This window comes from Triturus cristatus, chromosome 6 (genome assembly GCF_964204655.1).
Source record: "Triturus cristatus chromosome 6, aTriCri1.1, whole genome shotgun sequence".
In the NCBI taxonomy this organism is placed as follows: domain Eukaryota; kingdom Metazoa; phylum Chordata; class Amphibia; order Caudata; family Salamandridae; genus Triturus; species Triturus cristatus.
In genome coordinates, this window is record NC_140589.1 from 99,416,081 (window position 1) to 99,437,379 (window position 21,299).

General features: G+C 45.8%; 15 non-coding genes across 15 annotated transcripts; all 15 read right to left on the minus strand.

Moving 5' to 3' along the window:
• Positions 1-70: 70 nt before the first annotated feature.
• Positions 71-153, minus strand: TRNAL-AAG (transfer RNA leucine (anticodon AAG)). Its single transcript has one exon. It is a non-coding gene; the product is annotated as a tRNA-Leu (tRNA).
• A 186-nt stretch (positions 154-339) lies between these two features.
• Positions 340-422, minus strand: TRNAL-CAG (transfer RNA leucine (anticodon CAG)). The gene has a single exon. It is a non-coding gene; the product is annotated as a tRNA-Leu (tRNA).
• Positions 423-1,054: 632 nt separating this feature from the next.
• Positions 1,055-1,137, minus strand: TRNAL-UAG (transfer RNA leucine (anticodon UAG)). Its single transcript has one exon. It is a non-coding gene; the product is annotated as a tRNA-Leu (tRNA).
• A 1,025-nt stretch (positions 1,138-2,162) lies between these two features.
• TRNAL-AAG (transfer RNA leucine (anticodon AAG)) lies at positions 2,163-2,245 on the minus strand. The gene has a single exon. It is a non-coding gene; the product is annotated as a tRNA-Leu (tRNA).
• A 186-nt stretch (positions 2,246-2,431) lies between these two features.
• On the minus strand, positions 2,432-2,514 carry TRNAL-CAG (transfer RNA leucine (anticodon CAG)). Its single transcript has one exon. It is a non-coding gene; the product is annotated as a tRNA-Leu (tRNA).
• A 1,740-nt stretch (positions 2,515-4,254) lies between these two features.
• Positions 4,255-4,337, minus strand: TRNAL-AAG (transfer RNA leucine (anticodon AAG)). Its single transcript has one exon. It is a non-coding gene; the product is annotated as a tRNA-Leu (tRNA).
• A 186-nt stretch (positions 4,338-4,523) lies between these two features.
• Positions 4,524-4,606, minus strand: TRNAL-CAG (transfer RNA leucine (anticodon CAG)). The gene has a single exon. It is a non-coding gene; the product is annotated as a tRNA-Leu (tRNA).
• Positions 4,607-5,238: 632 nt separating this feature from the next.
• Positions 5,239-5,321, minus strand: TRNAL-UAG (transfer RNA leucine (anticodon UAG)). Its single transcript has one exon. It is a non-coding gene; the product is annotated as a tRNA-Leu (tRNA).
• Positions 5,322-6,344: 1,023 nt separating this feature from the next.
• On the minus strand, positions 6,345-6,427 carry TRNAL-AAG (transfer RNA leucine (anticodon AAG)). The gene has a single exon. It is a non-coding gene; the product is annotated as a tRNA-Leu (tRNA).
• A 186-nt stretch (positions 6,428-6,613) lies between these two features.
• TRNAL-CAG (transfer RNA leucine (anticodon CAG)) lies at positions 6,614-6,696 on the minus strand. The gene has a single exon. It is a non-coding gene; the product is annotated as a tRNA-Leu (tRNA).
• A 632-nt stretch (positions 6,697-7,328) lies between these two features.
• TRNAL-UAG (transfer RNA leucine (anticodon UAG)) lies at positions 7,329-7,411 on the minus strand. Its single transcript has one exon. It is a non-coding gene; the product is annotated as a tRNA-Leu (tRNA).
• Positions 7,412-8,435: 1,024 nt separating this feature from the next.
• TRNAL-AAG (transfer RNA leucine (anticodon AAG)) lies at positions 8,436-8,518 on the minus strand. The gene has a single exon. It is a non-coding gene; the product is annotated as a tRNA-Leu (tRNA).
• Positions 8,519-18,114: 9,596 nt separating this feature from the next.
• TRNAL-AAG (transfer RNA leucine (anticodon AAG)) lies at positions 18,115-18,197 on the minus strand. The gene has a single exon. It is a non-coding gene; the product is annotated as a tRNA-Leu (tRNA).
• Positions 18,198-20,474: 2,277 nt separating this feature from the next.
• Positions 20,475-20,557, minus strand: TRNAL-CAG (transfer RNA leucine (anticodon CAG)). The gene has a single exon. It is a non-coding gene; the product is annotated as a tRNA-Leu (tRNA).
• A 631-nt stretch (positions 20,558-21,188) lies between these two features.
• TRNAL-UAG (transfer RNA leucine (anticodon UAG)) lies at positions 21,189-21,271 on the minus strand. The gene has a single exon. It is a non-coding gene; the product is annotated as a tRNA-Leu (tRNA).
• Positions 21,272-21,299: the final 28 nt, after the last annotated feature.

Consider the following 21,299-nt stretch of genomic DNA (forward strand, 5'->3'; position numbering starts at 1 on the left):
ATATTATTTACATTGCCAATTTTTAGCTGAGATTCTAAAGGAACTGAGAGAGAAAATTGAATTCAAGTTTTGTCAGAAGTGGGATTCGAACCCACGCCTCCAGGAGAGACTGCGGCCTTAACGCAGCGCCTTAGACCACTCGGCCATCCTGACCCCATGCTGCTTTTGCATCTAAAGGGTGAGAAAGATATTAGGAACCAAAAAATGCACAGAGATGAGGGCAATAGTGGCTAGAGCAAGAAAAAAACTCACTGCACTCTTCCAAGAAGACAATCCTATAAGGCACTGCGAGGGAAATGATCATATTTCTCAAGAAAATAATTAGGGTAAACACAGGACTGTCAGAAATGGGATTTGAACCCACGCCTCCAGAGGAGACTGCGACCTGAACGCAGCGCCTTAGACCACTCGGCCATCCTGACTTGCTTTCCCAGCATATTCCAGAGGCCAGACAGCCATGCAGGTGAGGTACTGAAAAGGAATGCCCTCAATTTATTTATCCTATTATATGCACTTCCAACAGATCTTTGAACAATCTGTACAGAGCAGGACCTATGGAGAACTCTTTAGAACTTTGAGGCGAACAAAGAGAAAGTGCTATTCACCAGCCACTTGAACGGCTCAAAGCTGCTTTGAAATTGAGACAATAGCCACCTCTTGGCTGGCTAAAGCAATTTCAACAAGGGATCTCAAAGTCACAACAAAGGGTGGAGTATGCAAATTTAAGCAGCCACTGATCAAAGCCCTGAGGAAATTGCTGTAAGTGTGCTGGAGTCCAGTTGTCTACCAGATGAATGGCATTCTTCCAATTTTGCAGGGCCCGTCTGGCCAGGGCATACAAGAGCATGACTCTTCCAGATGACCTCTTACATGGGTCCTATGCTCATTTGGTAAGGATTGCGCTTTGTCAGCAAGACGTTATAGAACCTAAATATATGAGAAACCCCATCTCTCTTGACAAGAGGAGAACGGAATAACGTGCCAAGTGAAGACCAACAGATGCAACTTCCATCAGATGTTAACCTGATAAAGGAGATTAAATCTCCAAAAGGCATGTCAGAAGTGGGATTCGAACCCACGCCTCCAAAGGAGACTGTGGCCTAAACGCAGCGCCTTAGACCTCTCGGCCATCCTGACAGTATATGCTTTTAAGAAAAGAATAAAAGTTACTCAGAAACGTCTACCTCAATGCAAGCCTGAAATAATTTAAACCTTCAAACACAAGGTGCAACTTTATGCACAGGACAATAAACACAGAAGAACACATACGAAAGCACTTTATTTCACAGGTATACAGTTTTCATGCTTTTAGAACACCACATACCTCTCACCAGCTATTTAGGGTCCTGTATCCGACTCACAACATTTCCTTGCCTGCGACCTCTCTCTCTACACAAACAACTACAGCACAGGAAGTAGGAAGGCAATAGGTGGGGCAGTTTATGCAAATTTATGCTGCCAATGTGCCTTGCAGATTCATGCAGGATTTCTAGATCCTTGCTGGATACAAGAGAGTAGGCCTTGTTCCAGATAAACTATCCCTAGCAGGGAAAGTCTGAGCACCGGCACTCTTTTGCTCTTTAGCCCCTGGCCTGGGACTCACCCTCACTTGCTGAGGCGTGAAATTCTGCATACCAACTTTGCACAGAAGGTATGTTTGTGGTTGTTTGGGGGATGGGTGGGAGGTCAAGAGCAGGGAAAAGCAGGTCTCCTTCACTACTAGACTCCTCTTCTATGCCTCCCTGCCATTCACTCACTCTGTCTTTGTTTCATTCTCTCCTTCCACAACACTCCTTCTCACTCACTCGCTCTATCACTTGTATTTTTGCCCTTGCTCTGCATTCTATAGTGGAAACATCTCTTGAATGAAGCATCTGAAAATGACGTGACATAAAATTTAAAACCTCCTTATTGGAAACCTAAAACATCACAAGACTTAATGTAACCCATTTCTGTCATAAAAAAGATTTTTAAAGTACCCCACAAAACAAATATAAAACACCACGAGTGCTAGAAGAATATTACATTAACGGTAAAGATAGAATAGGGCAAATGCATTTGCAGTTGAAACTGAAGTTTGGTACTTATTCAGATATTATTTACATTGCCAATTTTTAGCTGAGATTCTAAAGGAACTGAGAGAGAAAATGGAATTCAAGTTTTGTCAGAAGTGGGATTCGAACCCACGCCTCCAGGAGAGACTGCGGCCTTAACGCAGCGCCTTAGACCACTCGGCCATCCTGACCCCATGCTGCTTTTTCATCTAAAGGGTGAGAAAGATATTAGGAACCAAAAAATGCACAGAGCTGAGGGCAATAGTGGCTAGAGCAAGAAAAAAACTCACTGCACTCTTCCAAGAAGACAATCCTATAAGCCACTGCGAGGGAAATGATCATATTTCTCAAGAAAATAATTAGAGTAAACACAGGACTGTCAGAAGTGGGATTTGAACCCACGTCTCCAGAGGAGACTGCGACCTGAACGCAGCGCCTTAGACCACTAGGCCATCCTGACTTGCTTTCCCAGCATCTTCCAGAGTCCAGACAGCCATGCAGGTGAGGTACTGAAAAGGAATGCCCTCAATTTATTTATCCTATTATATGCACTTCCAACAGATCTTTGAACAATCTGTACAGAGCAGGACCTATGGAGAACTCTTTAGAACTTTGAGGCGAACAAAGAGAAAGTGCTATTCACCAGCCACTTGAACGGCTCAAAGCTGCTTTGAAATTGAGACAATAGCCACCTCTTGGCTGGCTAAAGCAATTTCAACAAGGGATCTCAAAGTCACAACATAGGGTGGAGTATGCAAATTTAAGCAGCCCCTGATCAAAGCCCTAAGGAAATTGCTGTAAGTGTGCTGGAGTCCAGTTGTCTACCAGATGCATGGCATTCTTCCAAATTTGCAGGGCCCGTCTGGCCAGGGCATACAAGAGCATGACTCTTCCAGATGACCTCTTACATGGGTCCTATGCTCATTTGGTAAGGATTGCGCTTTGTCAGCAAGACGTTATAGAACCTAAATATATGAGAAACCCCATCTCTCTTGACAAGAGGAGAACGGAATAACGTGCCAGAGTGAAGACCAACAGATGCAACTTCCATCAGATGTTAACCTGATAAAGGAGATTAAATCTCCAAAAGGAATGTCAGAAGTGGAATTCGAACCCACGCCTCCAAAGGAGACTGTGGCCTAAACACAGCACCTTAGACCTCTCGGCCATCCTGACAGTATAGGCTTTTAAGAAATGAATAAACGTTACTCAGAAACGTCTACCTCCATGCACGCCTGAAATAATTTAAACATTCAAACACAAGGTGCAACTTTCTGCACAGGACAATAAACACAGAAGAACACATACGAAAGCACTTTATTTCACAGGTATACAGTTTTCATGCTTTTAGAACACCACATACCTCTCACCAGCTATTTAGGGTCCTGTATCCGACTCACAACATTTCCTTGCCTGCGACCTCTCTCTCTACACAAACAACTACAGCACAGGAAGTAGGAAGGCAATAGGTGGGGCAGTTTATGCAAATTTATGCTGCCAATGTGCCTTGCAGATTCATGCAGGATTTCTAGATCCTTGCTGGATACAAGAGAGTAGGCCTTGTTCCAGATAAACTATCCCTAGCAGGGAAAGTCTGAGCACAGGCACTCTTTTGCTCTTTAGCCCCTGGCCTGGGACTCACCCTCACTTGCTGAGGCGTGAAATTCTGCATACCAACTTTGCACAGAAGGTATGTTTGTGGTTGTTTGGGGATGGGTGGGAGGTCAAGAGCAGGGAAAAGCAGGTCTCCTTCACTACTAGACTCCTCTTCTATGCCTCCCTGCCATTCACTCACTCTGTCTTTGTTTCATTCTCTCCTTCCACAACACTCCTTCTCACTCACTCGCTCTATCACTTGTATTTTTGCCCTTGCTCTGCATTCTATAGTGGAAACATCTCTTGAATGAAGCATCTGAAAATGATGTGACATAAAATTTAAAACCTCCTTATTGGAAACCTAAAACATCACAAGACTTAATGTAACCCCTTTCTTTCATAAAAAAGATTTTTAAAGTACCCCACAAAAGAAATATAAAACACCACGAGTGCTAGAAGAATATTACATTAACGTTAAAGATAGAATAGGGCAAATGCATTTGCAGTTGAAACTGAAATTTGGTATTTATTCAGATATTATTTACATTGCCAATTTTTAGCTGAGATTCTAAAGGAACTGAGAGAGAAAATGGAATTCAAGTTTTGTCAGAAGTGGGATTCGAACCCACGCCTCCAGGAGAGACTGCGGCCTTAACGCAGCACCTTAGACCACTCGGCCATCCTGACCCCATGCTGCTTTTTCATCTAAAGGGTGAGAAAGATATTAGGAACCAAAAAATGCACAGAGCTTAGGCCAATAGTGGCTAGAGCAAGAAAAAAACTCACTGCACTCTTCCAAGAAGACAATCCTATAAGCCACTGCGAGGGAAATGATCATATTTCTCAAGAAAAAAATTAGAGTAAACACAGGACTGTCAGAAGTGGGATTTGAACCCACGCCTCCAGAGGAGACTGCGACCTGAACGCAGCGCCTTAGACCACTCGGCCATCCTGACTTGCTTTCCCAGCATCTTCCAGAGGCCAGACAGCCATGCAGGTGGGGTACTGAAAAGGAATGCCCTCAATTTATTTATCCTATTATATGCACTTCCAACAGATCTTTGAACAATCTGTACAGAGCAGGACCTATGGAGAACTCTTTAGAACTTTGAGGCGAACAAAGAGAAAGTGCTATTCACCAGCCACTTGAACGGCTCAAAGCTGCTTTGAAATTGAGACAATAGCCACCTCTTGGCTGGCTAAAGCAATTTCAACAAGGGATCTCAAAGTCACAACATAGGGTGGAGTATGCAAATTTAAGCAGCCCCTGATCAAAGCCCTGAGGAAATTGCTGTAAGTGTGCTGGAGTCCAGTTGTCTACCAGATGAATGGCATTCTTCCAAATTTGCTGGGCCCGTCTGGCCAGGGCATACAAGAGCATGACTCTTCCAGATGACCTCTTACATGGGTCCTATGCTCATTTGGTAAGGATTGCGCTTTGTCAGCAAGACGTTATAGAACCTAAATATATGAGAAACCCCATCTCTCTTGACAAGAGGAGAACGGAATAACGTGCCAAGTGAAGACCAACAGATGCAACTTCCATCAGATGTTAACCTGATAAAGGAGATTAAATCTCCAAAAGGCATGTCAGAAGTGGGATTCGAACCCACGCCTCCAAAGGAGACTGTGGCCTAAACACAGCGCCTTAGACCTCTCGGCCATCCTGACAGTATAGGCTTTTAAGAAATGAATAAAAGTTACTCAGAAACGTCTACCTCAATGCAAGCCTGAAATAATTTAAACCTTCAAACACAAGGTGCAACTTTATGCACACGACAATAAACACAGAAGAACACATACGAAAGCACTTTATTTCACAGGTATACTGTTTTCATGCTTTTAGAACACCACATACCTCTCACCAGCTATTTAGGGTCCTGTATCCGACTCACAACATTTCCTTGCCTGCGACCTCTCTCTCTACACAAACAACTACAGCACAGGAAGTAGGAAGGCAATAGGTGGGGCAGTTTATGCAAATTTATGCTGCCAATGTGCCTTGCAGATTCATGCAGGATTTCTAGATCCTTGCTGGATACAAGAGAGTAGGCCTTGTTCCAGATAAACTATCCCTAGCAGGGAAAGTCTGAGCACAGGCACTCTTTTGCTCTTTAGCCCCTGGCCTGGGACTCACCCTCACTTGCTGAGGCGTGAAATTCTGCATACCAACTTTGCACAGCAGGTATGTTTGTGGTTGTTTGGGGATGGGTGGGAGGTCAAGAGCAGGGAAAAGCAGGTCTCCTTCACTACTAGACTCCTCTTCTATGCCTCCCTGCCATTCACTCACTCTGTCTTTGTTTCATTCTCTCCTTCCACAACACTCCTTCTCACTCACTCGCTCTATCACTTGTATTTTTGCCCTTGCTCTGCATTCTATAGTGGAAACATCTCTTGAATGAAGCATCTGAAAATGACGTGACATAAAATTTAAAACCTCCTGATTGGAAACCTAAAACATCACAAGACTTAATGTAACCCATTTCTTTCATAAAAAGATTTTTAAAGTACCCCACAAAACAAATATAAAACACCACGAGTGCTAGAAGAATATTACATTAACGTTAAAGATAGAATAGGGCAAATGCATTTGCAGTTGAAACTGAAGTTTGGTACTTATTCAGATATTATTTACATTGCCAATTTTTAGCTGAGATTCTAAAGGAACTGAGAGAGAAAATGGAATTCAAGTTTTGTCAGAAGTGGGATTCGAACCCACGCCTCCAGGAGAGACTGTGGCCTTAACGCAGCGCCTTAGACCACTCGGCCATCCTGACCCCATGCTGCTTTTTCATCTAAAGGGTGAGAAAGATATTAGGAACCAAAAAATGCACAGAGCTTAGGCCAATAGTGGCTAGAGCAAGAACAAAACTCACTGCACTCTTCCAAGAAGACAATCCTATAAGCCACTGCGAGGGAAATGATCATATTTCTCAAGAAAAAAAGTAGAGTAAACACAGGACTGTCAGAAGTGGGATTTGAACCCACGCCTCCAGAGGAGACTGCGACCTGAACGCAGCGCCTTAGACCACTCGGCCATCCTGACTTGCTTTCCCAACATCTTCCAGAGGCCAGACAGCCATGCAGGTGAGGTACTGAAAAGGAATGCCCTCAATTTATTTATCCTATTATATGCACTTCCAACAGATCTTTGAACAATCTGTACAGAGCAGGACCTATGGAGAACTCTTTAGAACTTTGAGGCGAACAAAGAGAAAGTGCTATTCACCAGCCACTTGAACGGCTCAAAGCTGCTTTGAAATTGAGACAATAGCCACCTCTTGGCTGGCTAAAGCAATTTCAACAAAGGATCTCAAAGTCACAACATAGGGTGGAGTATGCAAATTTAAGCAGCCCCTGATCAAAGCCCTGAGGAAATTGCTGTAAGTGTGCTGGAGTCCAGTTGTCTACCAGATGAATGGCATTCTTCCAAATTTGCAGGGCCCGTCTGGCCAGGGCATACAAGAGCATGACTCTTCCAGATGACCTCTTACATGGGTCCTATGCTCATTTGGTAAGGATTGCGCTTTGTCAGCAAGACGTTATAGAACCTAAATATACGAGAAACCCCATCTCTCTTGATAAGAGGAGAACGGAATAACGTGCCAGGTGAAGACCAACAGATGCAACTTCCATCAGATGTTAACCTGATAAAGGAGATTAAATCTCCAAAAGGCATGTCAGAAGTGGGATTCGAACCCACGCCTCCAAAGGAGACTGTGGCCTAAACACAGCGCCTTAGACCTCTCGGCCATCCTGACAGTATAGGCTTTTAAGAAATGAATAAAAGTTACTCAGAAACGTCTACCTCAATGCAAGCCTGAAATAATTTAAACCTTCAAACACAAGGTGCAACTTTATGCACACGACAATAAACACAGAAGAACACATACGAAAGCACTTTATTTCACAGGTATACTGTTTTCATGCTTTTAGAACACCACATACCTCTCACCAGCTATTTAGGGTCCTGTATCCGACTCACAACATTTCCTTGCCTGCGACCTCTCTCTCTACACAAACAACTACAGCACAGGAAGTAGGAAGGCAATAGGTGGGGCAGTTTATGCAAATTTATGCTGCCAATGTGCCTTGCAGATTCATGCAGGATTTCTAGATCCTTGCTGGATACAAGAGAGTAGGCCTTGTTCCAGATAAACTATCCCTAGCAGGGAAAGTCTGAGCACAGGCACTCTTTTGCTCTTTAGCCCCTGGCCTGGGACTCACCCTCACTTGCTGAGGCGTGAAATTCTGCATACCTACTTTGCAAAGAAGGTATGTTCGTGGTTGTTTGGGAATGGGTGGGAGGTCAAGAGCAGGGAAAAGCAGGTCTCCTTCACTACTAGACTCCTCTTCTATGCCTCCCTGCCATTCACTCACTCTGTCTTTGTTTCATTCTCTCCTTCCACAACACTCCTTCTCACTCACTCGCTCTATCACTTGTATTTTTGCCCTTGCTCTGCATTCTATAGTGGAAACATCTCTTGAATGAAGCATCTGAAAATGACGTGACATAAAATTTAAAACCTCCTTATTGGAAACCTAAAACATCACAAGACTTAATGTAACCCATTTCTTTCATAAAAAAGATTTTTAAAGTACCCCACAAAACAAATATAAAACACCACGAGTGCTAGAAGAATATTACATTAACGTTAAAGATAGAATAGGGCAAATGCATTTGCAGTTGAAACTGAAGTTTGGTACTTATTCAGATATTATTTACATTGCCAATTTTTAGCTGAGATTCTAAAGGAACTGAGAGAGAAAATGGAATTCAAGTTTTGTCAGAAGTGGGATTCGAACCCACGCCTCCAGGAGAGACTGCGGCCTTAACACAGCGCCTTAGACCACTCGGCCATCCTGACCCCATGCTGCTTTTTCATCTAAAGGGTGAGAAAGATATTAGGAACCAAAAAATGCACAGAGCTTAGGCCAATAGTGGCTAGAGCAAGAACAAAACTCACTGCACTCTTCCAAGAAGACAATCCTATAAGCCACTGCGAGGGAAATGATCATATTTCTCAAGAAAAAAAGTAGAGTAAACACAGGACTGTCAGAAGTGGGATTTGAACCCACGCCTCCAGAGGAGACTGCGACCTGAACGCAGCGCCTCAGACCACTCGGCCATCCAGACTTGCTTTCCCAGTGTCTACCAGAGGCCAAACAGCCATGCAGGTGAGGTACTGAAAAGGAATGCCCTCAATTTATTTATCCTATTATATGCACTTCCAACAGATCTTTGAACAATCTGTACAGAGCAGGACCTATGGAGAACTCTTTAGAACTTTGAGGCGAACAAAGAGAAAGTGCTATTCACCAGCCACTTGAACGGCTCAAAGCTGCTTTGAAATTGAGACAATAGCCACCTCTTGGCTGGCTAAAGCAATTTCAACAAAGGATCTCAAAGTCACAACATAGGGTGGAGTATGCAAATTTAAGCAGCTCCTGATTAAAGCCCTAAGGAAATTGCTGTAAGTGTGCTGGAGTCCAGTTGTCTACCAGATGCATGGCATTCTTCCAAATTTGCAGGGCCCGTCTGGCCAGGGCATACAAGAGCATGACTCTTCCAGATGACCTCTTACATGGGTCCTATGCTCATTTGGTAAGGATTGCGCTTTGTCAGCAAGACGTTATAGAACCTAAATATATGAGAAACCCCATCTCTCTTGACAAGAGGAGAACGGAATAACGTGCCAGGTGAAGACCAACAGATGCAACTTCCATCAGATGTTAACCTGATAAAGGAGATTAAATCTCCAAAAGGCATGTCAGAAGTGGGATTCAAACCCACGCCTCCAAAGGAGACTGTGGCCTAAACACAGCACCTTAGACCTCTCGGCCATCCTGACAGTATAGGCTTTAAAGAAATGAATAAAAGTTACTCAGAAACGTCTACCTCCATGCAAGCCTGAAATAATTTAAACCTTCAAACACAAGGTGCAACTTTATGCACAGGACAATAAACACAGAAGAACACATACGAAAGCACTTTATTTCACAGGTATACAGTTTTCATGCTTTTAGAACACCACATACCTCTGTGGAAATTTAGCTTATAACTGAACATTATCTGCGCCATCTTGCCTCTCCCCAGCGCCACGCACAGCGAAAGCACGGCCGCCATTTTAGGCACCCCACTCTCTCTCCCCGCTCATTGTCGATCGCCAGCGCGTTCCCCTGGCGCAGCAAGCATCCCCCGCGCGCCGGCCACCTCCGCTCTCTCATACACGGGCCATAAACCCTCTCCTTCTGCGCGACCCTGCCATGGAACCCATACATGGTCATGCATCTCTTTGATAGCCCCCTTCCTCTGCGCCCCATTGTCCGAACCGATCCCAGGCCATCACCTAGCCCTGCGGATGCAGTTTATTGTCCCTACTGTAAGGAAAACGCCCCACATCAAAGGGATTACAGTAGATCAAGGCCCCCCACCCCCTGAGACCCGACCGGTCACACACACCCCCCGGAAATTGACGGAATATCCTGCTGTGTGATAGCCATCTCCTACTGCGGGTGGGGTGGGAACTTCTACTGTAGCTGTGCGTGGGATCGGATCTGAGCCAAGGATTCTGAAGACATTCTTTAATTCATCAAAGTGATCTCAAGAATGTGCCATGTATAATAAACCTGCAATAAAGTCATAAACCTGTGTATAAGAGGCTAGGCCTCAGAGATGTGGTTAGAGCACCTCGTGACGATACCTTGCTGTCTGATCTGATGTGTTCTGCTCCGACGGAATAAAACTTTGTTTCCTGCCTTCCAGTCTCCGGCGCCTGCCTCTTTATTGGTTTAACATCGAATGGTATAAGAGGCGATTACCGCCGGGCAATACTTGAAAGGTTATCGACTGAAACTGCCGCTACCGTTTAACAATTGGCGTCCCAAGCGTGGGGCCCATCAGCGACACGTGGATCCAGTGGGAGAGGTCCCGACGACAGAGTGAACGACTGCAACGATCAGGAGAGCTCCTGCCCGATAGACCCTCGTCTGGCAGCCGATCATCCGAACTTCACTGGTTCCGAGCAGACCTCTCTCGAGTGATCTACGGTCCTGACTGGGAACCATCAGGAGTGCCGCGGCAAATACGGAGAGTAGAGGACGATCGGGCGCTGGAGGCGGAAGACGAGAAACTGTCCACGCGGTCCGGGTAAGGTCGTGAAACACGACAAATTGTGAAACGATTGATTGATTGATTGAAATACTAGTATTGCTTATTGATTGTTCTCTTTGAGATATTCGCTGTCTACAAACGGGGAGGAGTAGAAATACTCTCTCTCTCTCTCCCTCTGCAGATAGTGAAGGGTAGGTAACGCAGACTTTTGTCCCCGTTGTAACCCGTCGTGCCTATCTTTATCTCCCCACTGATTGATTGTCCGAACATTGATTGTTTTGAAGAATAGTGCTCTTTGAGATATTTTCTGTTTGCAAATAACGTAGAATAGAAATATTCTGTCTAGTCTTTGCAAATAGTGACGGGTAGGTAACGCAGACTTTTGTCCCCGTTGAAACCCGTCGTGCCTATCTTTATCTCCCCATTGATTGATTGATTGTCCGAACACTAGCTGTTCGATATTGGTTCTTTTGGAGGTATTCTCTGCTTACAAATAACGAGGAATAGAGATATTCAGTCTAGTCTTTGCAAGCAGTGAAAAGATAGGTAGTGCTGACTTTTGTCCCCGTTGAAACCCGTCATGCCTATCTTCTCCCCACTGATTGGTAGTTGGTTCTGCCCGGACCGCTTATTAGAGGTGAACCATCCGGCTCCTCTGGAAGGCACCCCTAATAAGGACATGTTCACTAAATACGAACTAATCGCCGTAGTTTATGGCAAGCTATGGCATAAAATATACAAAGGGGGACCCCGAGAGTCAGTGGCCACTGGTAGGATCCTTTTTTTTGACCCTACAAAACTAAAAAAACGCTAGGAAATAGCCCTTTGTGGGATATATGGAACTAAGGGAAGGAGCCAAGCTCACGGTCAAGACGGCCACGAGGTAGCCCGGCTCCATCGCTCTCGCTGCCTAAACATGTCTGCCCTACCACCCACCCCGCCCAGTAAAAACGACCGAAATCCCACACAACCGGAAGCCTGTTGATACCCACCATCGACGTCACCGAACTTGACTAGGATCACGCACAATTGGACTATGCCATTTTCCGATTACACTGTAACTAGATTGCAAATATGTACAACACTCCAACAAAGTAGTATGATTAAACATTTTAATAACTTATAGATATAACAACATTCCGACGAGGTGAACAGGTTAAAACACGTTTTAAACAACTATTTACATGACAGTCTGCTGCGACCTGCATCCCAAAAGCATTTACGTCCACGTGACACCGTCCTCGCCTCTCCTCCCTCGAAATTGCAACATTGGCCTGTTTTGGGCGGTCCTCTTAGTCGGCCTTGGGCTATAAAAGCCATGCAAAAATCCATTGACATCAGTGGCGGACAACTGTGCGAATAGTCCGGAAGCCACACGCGGCGCCAAGACCCTGGCAACGCCGAGGTGGGTCTGCCACGTCGTGCAGATCTTCCCATTCTCTTCTTCCTTCAATAACGGAGGGTGCCCTGGCGGGGGGAAGCGACGCGGACGGACCTCCCCCACCTCCCCAGGTGGAGGCTCGCCAGCAGATGAGGGCACCCCAACCGTCTCTTTCACCGACCAGCCGAGTTGCACCCCAACCGTCTCTTTCACCGACCAGCCGAGTTGCACCCAGCCATTTCACTCGCCGGCCAGCCGAGTTGCACCCAGCCATTTCACTCGCCGCCCAGATGAGTGGGCGCCCCTGCACTCACCGACCAGCTGCAGCAAGACAGCCATTTACGTCTTGCCTGCCGGACAGCCGCCCAGGCGCGGGTTCCTTTCTGCACCAATATTGCCATTAACGTTTGACTCGAGAGGTGGGTCCCAGCAGCAGAATGATCGGGGGACCCACCCCGGTGGCTGTAACGAAGAGCTGCTGCTGCTGCTGCCTTTGGACTCTGACGGTCGGTTCTTCGGATCCAGGCCTAGCCCACCGTGAGACGGTTCTGGACTCGGAAGCTTGTCTGCTTGGGCGTGGGCCCCACCCTTGACAAAACGCCCCCTCAGCTTTGCAGAGTCTGCGGGAGTCATTGGCACTCGACTCCCGCGGACTTCCGGTGAGGGCAAGCCGCCGCCATTGTTCTTTGCCCCGGGCGACAACCACCTTGCCTCCGCCGGATGCCATGAAAGAGACTGATTCAAGGCGGCGACAGCGAGACCTGCCTGCTGTCCCGCCCTGAGGATGGATCACGGCATCGCTGCGAGATCGTGGTGACGTCATGCTGACGTAAGCTGACGCTAACAAAAGTTCTCGAACTACCGAAAAAGATTCTGGTCCAGCAGCTAGTTAGTGGAAAGACTTAGACTGTGCACTAGACCCACCCGACCTCGCCCCAAAATGGCGCCGAGACGCCTCTCACACCGTGGCCGGCCTGAACGGTTGTAGGCCCGTATTTTGTATACTGACGTTGTTTTAAATAAAGGGCTTTTTAAAGGAATTACGGAATCAGTGTCATGACAAATCATCTAGGTTGGTAAAGGTTTTTCTTTTGAATAAATGATTGTTACTCCCAATCAATAGAAAACAGATAATGCAGACCCCATTTGCCTGAATCTTTTTGACTAACGGAATTTGTACCCGTCACACCTGTCTTTTTCCAAGAGTTGTTAGAAAATGGTCGACTATAGCTTAAGGTGTATGCCGAATGCAAGGTATGGTATCTTGCACCATAACATACGACCGATTGAGAAATACATGTACGACCAGGGAACCCAAATTTAGGAGATGAATGAAATAGAGCATCTTTGTCTCGGAAGAAAAGAATAATAGGTCTGTGGTACTACCCACTCCTGCGACTAGCCTGGTACGCGGTAAGTAGAACTTTTTCGTGTCTACGCGCGCTAAGGTACTTTGAATACTGCACATCCCCTCCCCTCTTTTCCCTCTCTATAGGTCACAACGAAGTTCCGACTGAAGAATGGAGTGGACATGGACCGCACCATGTTCAATATAGGGAAAAACATAGACAAACGTTGTGGGATAATGCGCAAAGTGCAGACCACCATTGGGAACATGAAAAGCTGTATGGTATGATTGTGCGTGTGTGCTACGATTATGCGGTATGAATGTGTATGCATTTCATGCTTGGGTCGCATGAAGAGAGCGTCATCGTATGATTGAAGTGCTCGTCCATCGATCAAAGGGAGGGGAGAAAAAGGTCCAACACCCCTCCCCAAGATAAACTACAAAAATACTGAAAACACGCAGCATACATAGGAAAGAGGACAGGAAAGGAGAGGTCCCCATACTCAACGTAGCCCTGAGTCTCCGTCTTAAGTTTCTGCGCTTGATGCATGTACTGTCACACCCTATCCGGTATTTGTGTGTACGTGATCACCGAATTCATGTCTTTCCCCCGCTTGTGTTTTCTTACATCGAACTGACCCATGCTACGCCATGTTGTGTGTGCACCAAGTAGCCTATTATCATACACATGTCTCTCTCTCTCTCTCGTTTTGTGTCGTACGTATGCCAAATAGCCAACTTGATGCGCACGTCTCTCTCTCTCTCTCTCTCTCTCTCTCTCTCTCCCTCCCCCTCTCTCTCTCTCTCTCTCTCTCTCTCTCTCTCTCTCTCTCTCTCTCCCTCTCTCTCTCCCTCCCTCACTGAAGGCTTCCTTGCCCTCTTTCTTTTTGAATAAATTACACGACACATACCTCCTCAGTCTGTGTATAATTGGCCTCAAACACGGCGGTGTTCGAACAAATTGACAGAAACAAAAACGACCGTACTTTACCACGTTACTACCTCTCCTTTCTGCAAATGTTGAACTTAATTGGCTGAGAAAGAAAGGACAGGTAAGACGACTGATGTCTCCCAATTTGGCCCTCATCACGGGGACTATATGTCAGTGGTTTGCGTTCTTAGAGCCTCAACGACACCATCTCCACCGCCCAGAACTGCCCCCGCCCAATTGTCCCGAACTAGAATGTCCAAACACCCGTCCTCCCAGAATCACCCCAGCTCTGTACTAGCCGTCCCAGAGTATTTCGAGCAAAACAACTGATGACTTTGTTCTCTAAAGGTACATTGCCTAAGCTGATGAGGGTTACCTATTGTCTCCAGCAAGAAAAATGTTTAGCTTATGTCCCTCCCCGAAATAGATACCTGTGAACCCATGACAGCAGCACCTCGTACTTTTCTTTCATAAACCTAGCAGTCCTCGGAGGAAAATGTGTATTAACAGAGCTTGTGTTGAGATGAACGAGCCTCTACCGGAGAAGCCGGTTCGAATTTTTTTAATATAGACCAGAAGGTTGACAGATGTCAGGCTTCCTGCAACGATTATAAGGCACAGGAATCGACACCTAGCAAGCCAGACGATGGACAGAAACACCCACAGAAACCTGCACCACAGCAATGATTAATAAACTAGTAACACACACTGACATAACAGTTAATAAACACGAATCATACAACAACCGATAAAAGCATTTCCCCAATTACTCGGTGGTTGGGAGAGAGGATGAAGTGTGTAAATGTCTTCCCTGCCAACTCTCTAAGATTTTGTTTCTTGTACTCATTCAAAGATAACCTGCGGCCATCGGAAGAGAGGGGTCGGACGTGACGCACAGCCTGGCTGCGGACCATGGAACATCTATGGCATCGACCAAGGGGGAAGCAACGAAGCAAAAAGGGCGTGAGACGAGGCACCATTATCAGCATGATAAGCGATAGAACGAAGGGCTATCTCGAGGCCCCCTGCTCGCTGACCAGCGTGCCTGAAGTCCCAACCCGTCGGGCCCGATTGATGGGCCCAGTGCTGGAAGATTCTGCCCCCCTTGGTCCGCTTTTTGATCCGACCCCACTCCACCCCCTCTTCCCCCGGCATCCCGAAGCACGCCACACCCCTTCTCTCTCTCTCTCTCTTTTATATGGATTTTGAATTTGACTTAACTACAGAAGAACAAAAAGCGGATACCACGTCTCAAAGCACCTATGATGAACTGTGTTAGGGAACAGGACTGTGATCAGAGAACAGCGAATGGTCACACCCCGCCACGTGAGAAATTGGATTTGAGCTGGACCTTAGCTCCACCGCCGGTGCTCAACAGTGCCAACACAAGAAGAAGAACAAAAAGAGCTTACCAGTGATGGCTCTCTATAATAGGACACTGGAAAGAAGAACTCCCTCCCATGACTGTAACTCATGTTAAGTTGAATTCCTCTCCCAACCACCTTTTTATATTAACTATCTTCCTATCGAGTTTTCATGATGCTGCGTCAGTCACTTCCGACTATACACTGAGAAGTTAAGAAAATCTAACTTTGTATAATGACATTCATACAACACCAGCCATACACACGACTATACTGACTATTTTTGATCCACACGAAGTCTGGGCCTTAAGTAATGTATGAAATATCCCTTGTTTTGCCAGAGACATTTTTTTTACTTTACAGTATCATGTTTGTGCTCAAACAAGCTCCCCTCCTCCTATCCCTGGGCCTGACATGCGGCACAGCTGATGCAATTTTGTATGTACTACCTCCTCGCCTGCTTTATCAACTGTATGTAACTATGTACAAATGTGTCAGATTGCTCCTGTCTGTCCTAAAAACTCTGTACTTTTAAGGAATGCATGAAAAACATTCACGATATTATAGCTAAAGGGTTAACGAAGGTGAATGTCGGCCAGGCAAGCTGGCGAGATATGTTAAAAGGGAGGACTGTGGAAATTTAGCTTATAACTGAACATTATCTGCGCCATCTTGCCTCTCCCCAGCGCCACGCACAGCGAACGCACGGCCGCCATTTTAGGCACCCCACTCTCTCTCCCCGCTCATTGTCGATCGCCAGCGCGTTCCCCTGGCGCTGCAAGCATCCCCCGCGCACCGGCCACCCCCGCTCTCTCATACACGGGCCATAAACCCTCTCCTTCTGCGCGACCCTGCCATGGAACCGCATCCCACGCCTGACCGACATCCCATACATGGTCATGCATGTCTTTGATAGCCCCCTTCCTCTGCGCCCCATTGTCCGAACCGATCCCAGGCCATCACCTAGCCCTGTGGATGCAGTTTATTGTCCCTACTGTAAGGAAAACGCCCCACATCAAAGGGATTACAGTAGATCAAGGCCCCCCACCCCCTGAGACCCGACCGGTCACACACACCCCCCGGGAATTGGCGGAATATCCTGCTATGTGATAGCCATCTCCTACTGCGGGTGGGGTGGGAACTTCTACTGTAGCTATGCGTGGGATCGGATCTGAGCCAAGGATTCTGAAGACGTTCTTTCATTCATCAAAGTGATCTCAAGAATGTGCCATGTATGATAAACCTGCAATAAAGTTATAAACCTGTGTATAAGAGGCCAGGCCTCAGAGATGCAGTTAGAGCACCTCGTGACGATACCTTGCTGTCTGATCTGATGTGTTCTGCTCCGACGTAATAAAACTTTGTTTCCTGCCTTCCAGTCTCCGGCGCCTGCCTCTTTATTGGTTTAACATCGAATGGTATAAGAGGCGATTACCGCCGGGCAATACTTGAAAGGTTATCGACTGAAACTGCCGCTACCGTTTAACACCTCTCACCAGCTATTTAGGGTCCTGTACCCGACTCACAACATTTCCTTGCCTGCGACCTCTCTCTCTACACAAACAACTACAGCACAGGAAGTAGGAAGGCAATAGGTGGGGCAGTTTATGCAAATTTATGCTGCCAATGTGCCTTGCAGATTCATGCAGGATTTCTAGATCCTTGCTGGATACAAGAGAGTAGGCCTTGTTCCAGATAAACTATCCCTAGCAGGGAAAGTCTGAGCACAGGCACTCTTTTGCTCTTTAGCCCCTGGCCTGGGACTCACCCTCACTTGCTGAGGCGTGAAATTCTGCATACCAACTTTGCACAGAAGGTATGTTTGTGGTTGTTTGGGCATGGGTGGGAGGTCAAGAGCAGGGAAAAGCAGGTCTCCTTCACTACTAGACTCCTCTTCTATGCCTCCCTGCCATTCACTCACTCTGTCTTTGTTTCATTCTCTCCTTCCACAACACTCCTTCTCACTCACTCGCTCTATCACTTGTATTTTTGCCCTTGCTCTGCATTCTATAGTGGAAACATCTCTTGAATGAAGCATCTGAAAATGACGTGACATAAAATTTAAAACCTCCTTATTGGAAACCTAAAACATCACAAGACTTAATGTAACCCATTTCTTTCATAAAAAAGATTTTTAAAGTACCCCACTAAAGAAATATAAAACACCACGAGTGCTAGAAGAATATTACATTAATGTTAAAGATAGAATAGGGCAACTGCATTTGCAGTTGAAACTGAAGTTTGGTACTTATTCAGATATTATTTACATTGCCAATTTTTAGCTGAGATTCTAAAGGAACTGAGAGAGAAAATGGAATTCAAGTTTTGTCAGAAGTGGGATTCGAACCCACGCCTCCAGGAGAGACTGCGGCCTTAACGCAGCGCCTTAGACCACTCGGCCATCCTGACCCCATGCTGCTTTTTCATCTAAAGGGTGAGAAAGATATTATGAACCAAAAAATGCACAGAGCTTAGGCCAATAGTGGCTAGAGCAAGAAAAAAAACTCACTGCACTCTTCCAAGAAGACAATCCTATAAGCCACTGCGAGGGAAATGATCATATTTCTCAAGAAAAAAGTAGAGTAAACACAGGACTGTCAGAAGTGGGATTTGAACCCACGCCTCCAGAGGAGACTGCAACCTGAACGCAGCACCTTAGACCACTCGGCCATCCTGACTTTCTTTCCCAGCATCTACCAGAGGCCAAACAGCCATGCAGGTGAGGTACTGAAAAGGAATGCCCTCAATTTATGTATCCTATTATATGCACTTCCAACAGATCTTTGAACAATCTGTACAGAGCAGGACCTATGGAGAACTCTTTAGAACTTTGAGGCAAACAAAGAGAAAGTGCTATTCACCAGCCACTTGAACGGCTCAAAGCTGCTTTGAAATTGAGACAATAGCCACCTCTTGGCTGGCTAAACCAATTTCAACAAAGGATCTCAAAGTTACAACATAGGGTGGAGTATGCAAATTTAAGCAGCCCCTGATCAAAGCCCTAAGGAAATTGCTGTAAGTGTGCTGGAGTCCAGTTGTCTACCAGATGCATGGCATTCTTCCAAATTTGCAGGGCCCGTCTGGCCAGGGCATACAAGAGCATGACTCTTCCAGATGACCTCTTACATGGGTCCTATGCTCATTTGGTAAGGATTGCGCTTTGTCAGCAAGACGTTATAGAACCTAAATATATGAGAAACCCCATCTCTCTTGACAAGAGGAGAACGGAATAACGTGCCAGGTGAAGACCAACAGATGCAACTTCCATCAGATGTTAACCTGATAAAGGAGATTAAATCTCCAAAAGGCATGTCAGAAGTGGGATTCGAACCCACGCCTCCAAAGGAGACTGTGGCCTAAACAAAGCGCCTTAGACCTCTCGGCCATCCTGACAGTATAGGCTTTTAAGAAATGAATAAAAGTTACTCAGAAACGTCTACCTCCATGCAAGCCTGAAATAATTGAAACCTTCAAACACAAGGTGCAACTTTATGCACAGGACAATAAACACAGAAGAACACATACGAAAGCACTTTATTTCACAGGTATACAGTTTTCATGCTTTTAGAACACCACATACCTCTCACCAGCTATTTAGGGTCCTGTATCCGACTCACAACATTTCCTTGCCTGCGACCTCTCTCTCTACACAAACAACTACAGCACAGGAAGTAGGAAGGCAATAGGTGGGGCAGTTTATGCAAATTTATGCTGCCAATGTGCCTTGCAGATTCATGCAGGATTTCTAGATCCTTGCTGGATACAAGAGAGTAGGCCTTGTTCCAGATAAACTATCCCTAGCAGGGAAAGTCTGAGCACAGGCACTCTTTTGCTCTTTAGCCCCTGGCCTGGGACTCACCCTCAGTTGCTGAGGCGTGAAATTCTGCATACCAACTTTGCACAGAAGGTATGTTTGTGGTTGTTTGGGGGTGGGTGGGAGGTCAAGAGCAGGGAAAAGCAGGTCTCCTTCACTACTAGACTCCTCTTCTATGCCTCCCTGCCGTTCACTCACTCTGTCTTTGTTTCATTCTCTCCTTCCACAACACTCCTTCTCGCTCACTCGCTCTATCACTTGTATTTTTGCCCTTGCTCTGCATTCTATAGTGGAAACATCTCTTGAATGAAGCATCTGAAAATGACGTGACATAAAATTTAAAACCTCCTTATTGGAATCCTAAAACATCACAAGACTTAATGTAACCCATTTCTTTCATAAAAAAGATTTTTAAAGTACCCCACAAAACAAATATAAAACACCACGAGTGCTAGAAGAATATTACATTAACGTTAAAGATAGAATAGGGCAAATGCATTTGCAGTTGAAACTGAAGTTTGGTACTTATTCAGATATTATTTACATTGCCAATTTTTAGCTGAGATTCTAAAGGAACTGAGAGAGAAAATGGAATTCAAGTTTTGTCAGAAGTGGGATTCGAAACCACGCCTCCAGTAGAGACTGCGGCCTTAACACAGCGCCTTAGACCACTCGGCCATCCTGATCCCATGCTGCTTTTTCATCTAAAGGGTGAGAAATATATTAGGAACCAAAAAATGCACAGAGCTTAGGCCAATAGTGGCTAGAGCAAGAAAAAAACTCACTGCACTCTTCCAAGAAGACAATCCTATAAGCCACTGCGAGGGAAATGATCATATTTCTCAAGAAAAAAATTAGAGTAAACACAGGACTGTCAGAAGTGGGATTTGAACCCACACCTCCAGAGGAGACTGCGACCTGAACGCAGCGCCTTAGACCACTCGGCCATCCTGACTTGCTTTCCCAGCATCTTCCAGAGGCCAGACAGCCATGCAGGTGAGGTACTGAAAAGGAATGCCCTCAAGTTATTTATCCTATTATATGCACTTCCAACAGATCTTTGAACAATCTGTACAGAGCAGGACCTATGGAGAACTCTTTAGAACTTTGAGGCGAACAAAGAGAAAGTGCTATTCACCAGCCACTTGAACGGCTCAAAGCTGATTGAAATTGAGACAATAGCCACCTCTTGGCTGGCTAAAGCAATTTCAACAAGGGATCTCAAAGTCACAACATAGGGTGGAGTATGCAAATTTAAGCAGCCCCTGATCAAAGCCCTGAGGAAATTGCTGTAAGTGTGCTGGAGTCCAGTTGTCTACCAGATGAATGGCATTCTTCCAAATTTGCAGGGCCCGTCTGGCCAGGGCATACAAGAGCATGACTCTTCCAGATGACCTCTTACATGGGTCCTATGCTCATTTGGTAAGGATTGCGCTTTGTCAGCAAGACGTTATAGAACCTAAATATATGAGAAACCCCATCTCTCTTGACAAGAGGAGAACGGAATAACGTGCCAAGTGAAGACCAACAGATGCAACTTCCATCAGATGTTAACCTGATAAAGGAGATTAAATCTCCAAAAGGCATGTCAGAAGTGGGATTCGAACCCACGCCTCCAAAGGAGACTGTGGTCTAAACACAGCGCCTTAGACCTCTCGGCCATCCTGACAGTATAGGCTTTTAAGAAATGAATAAAA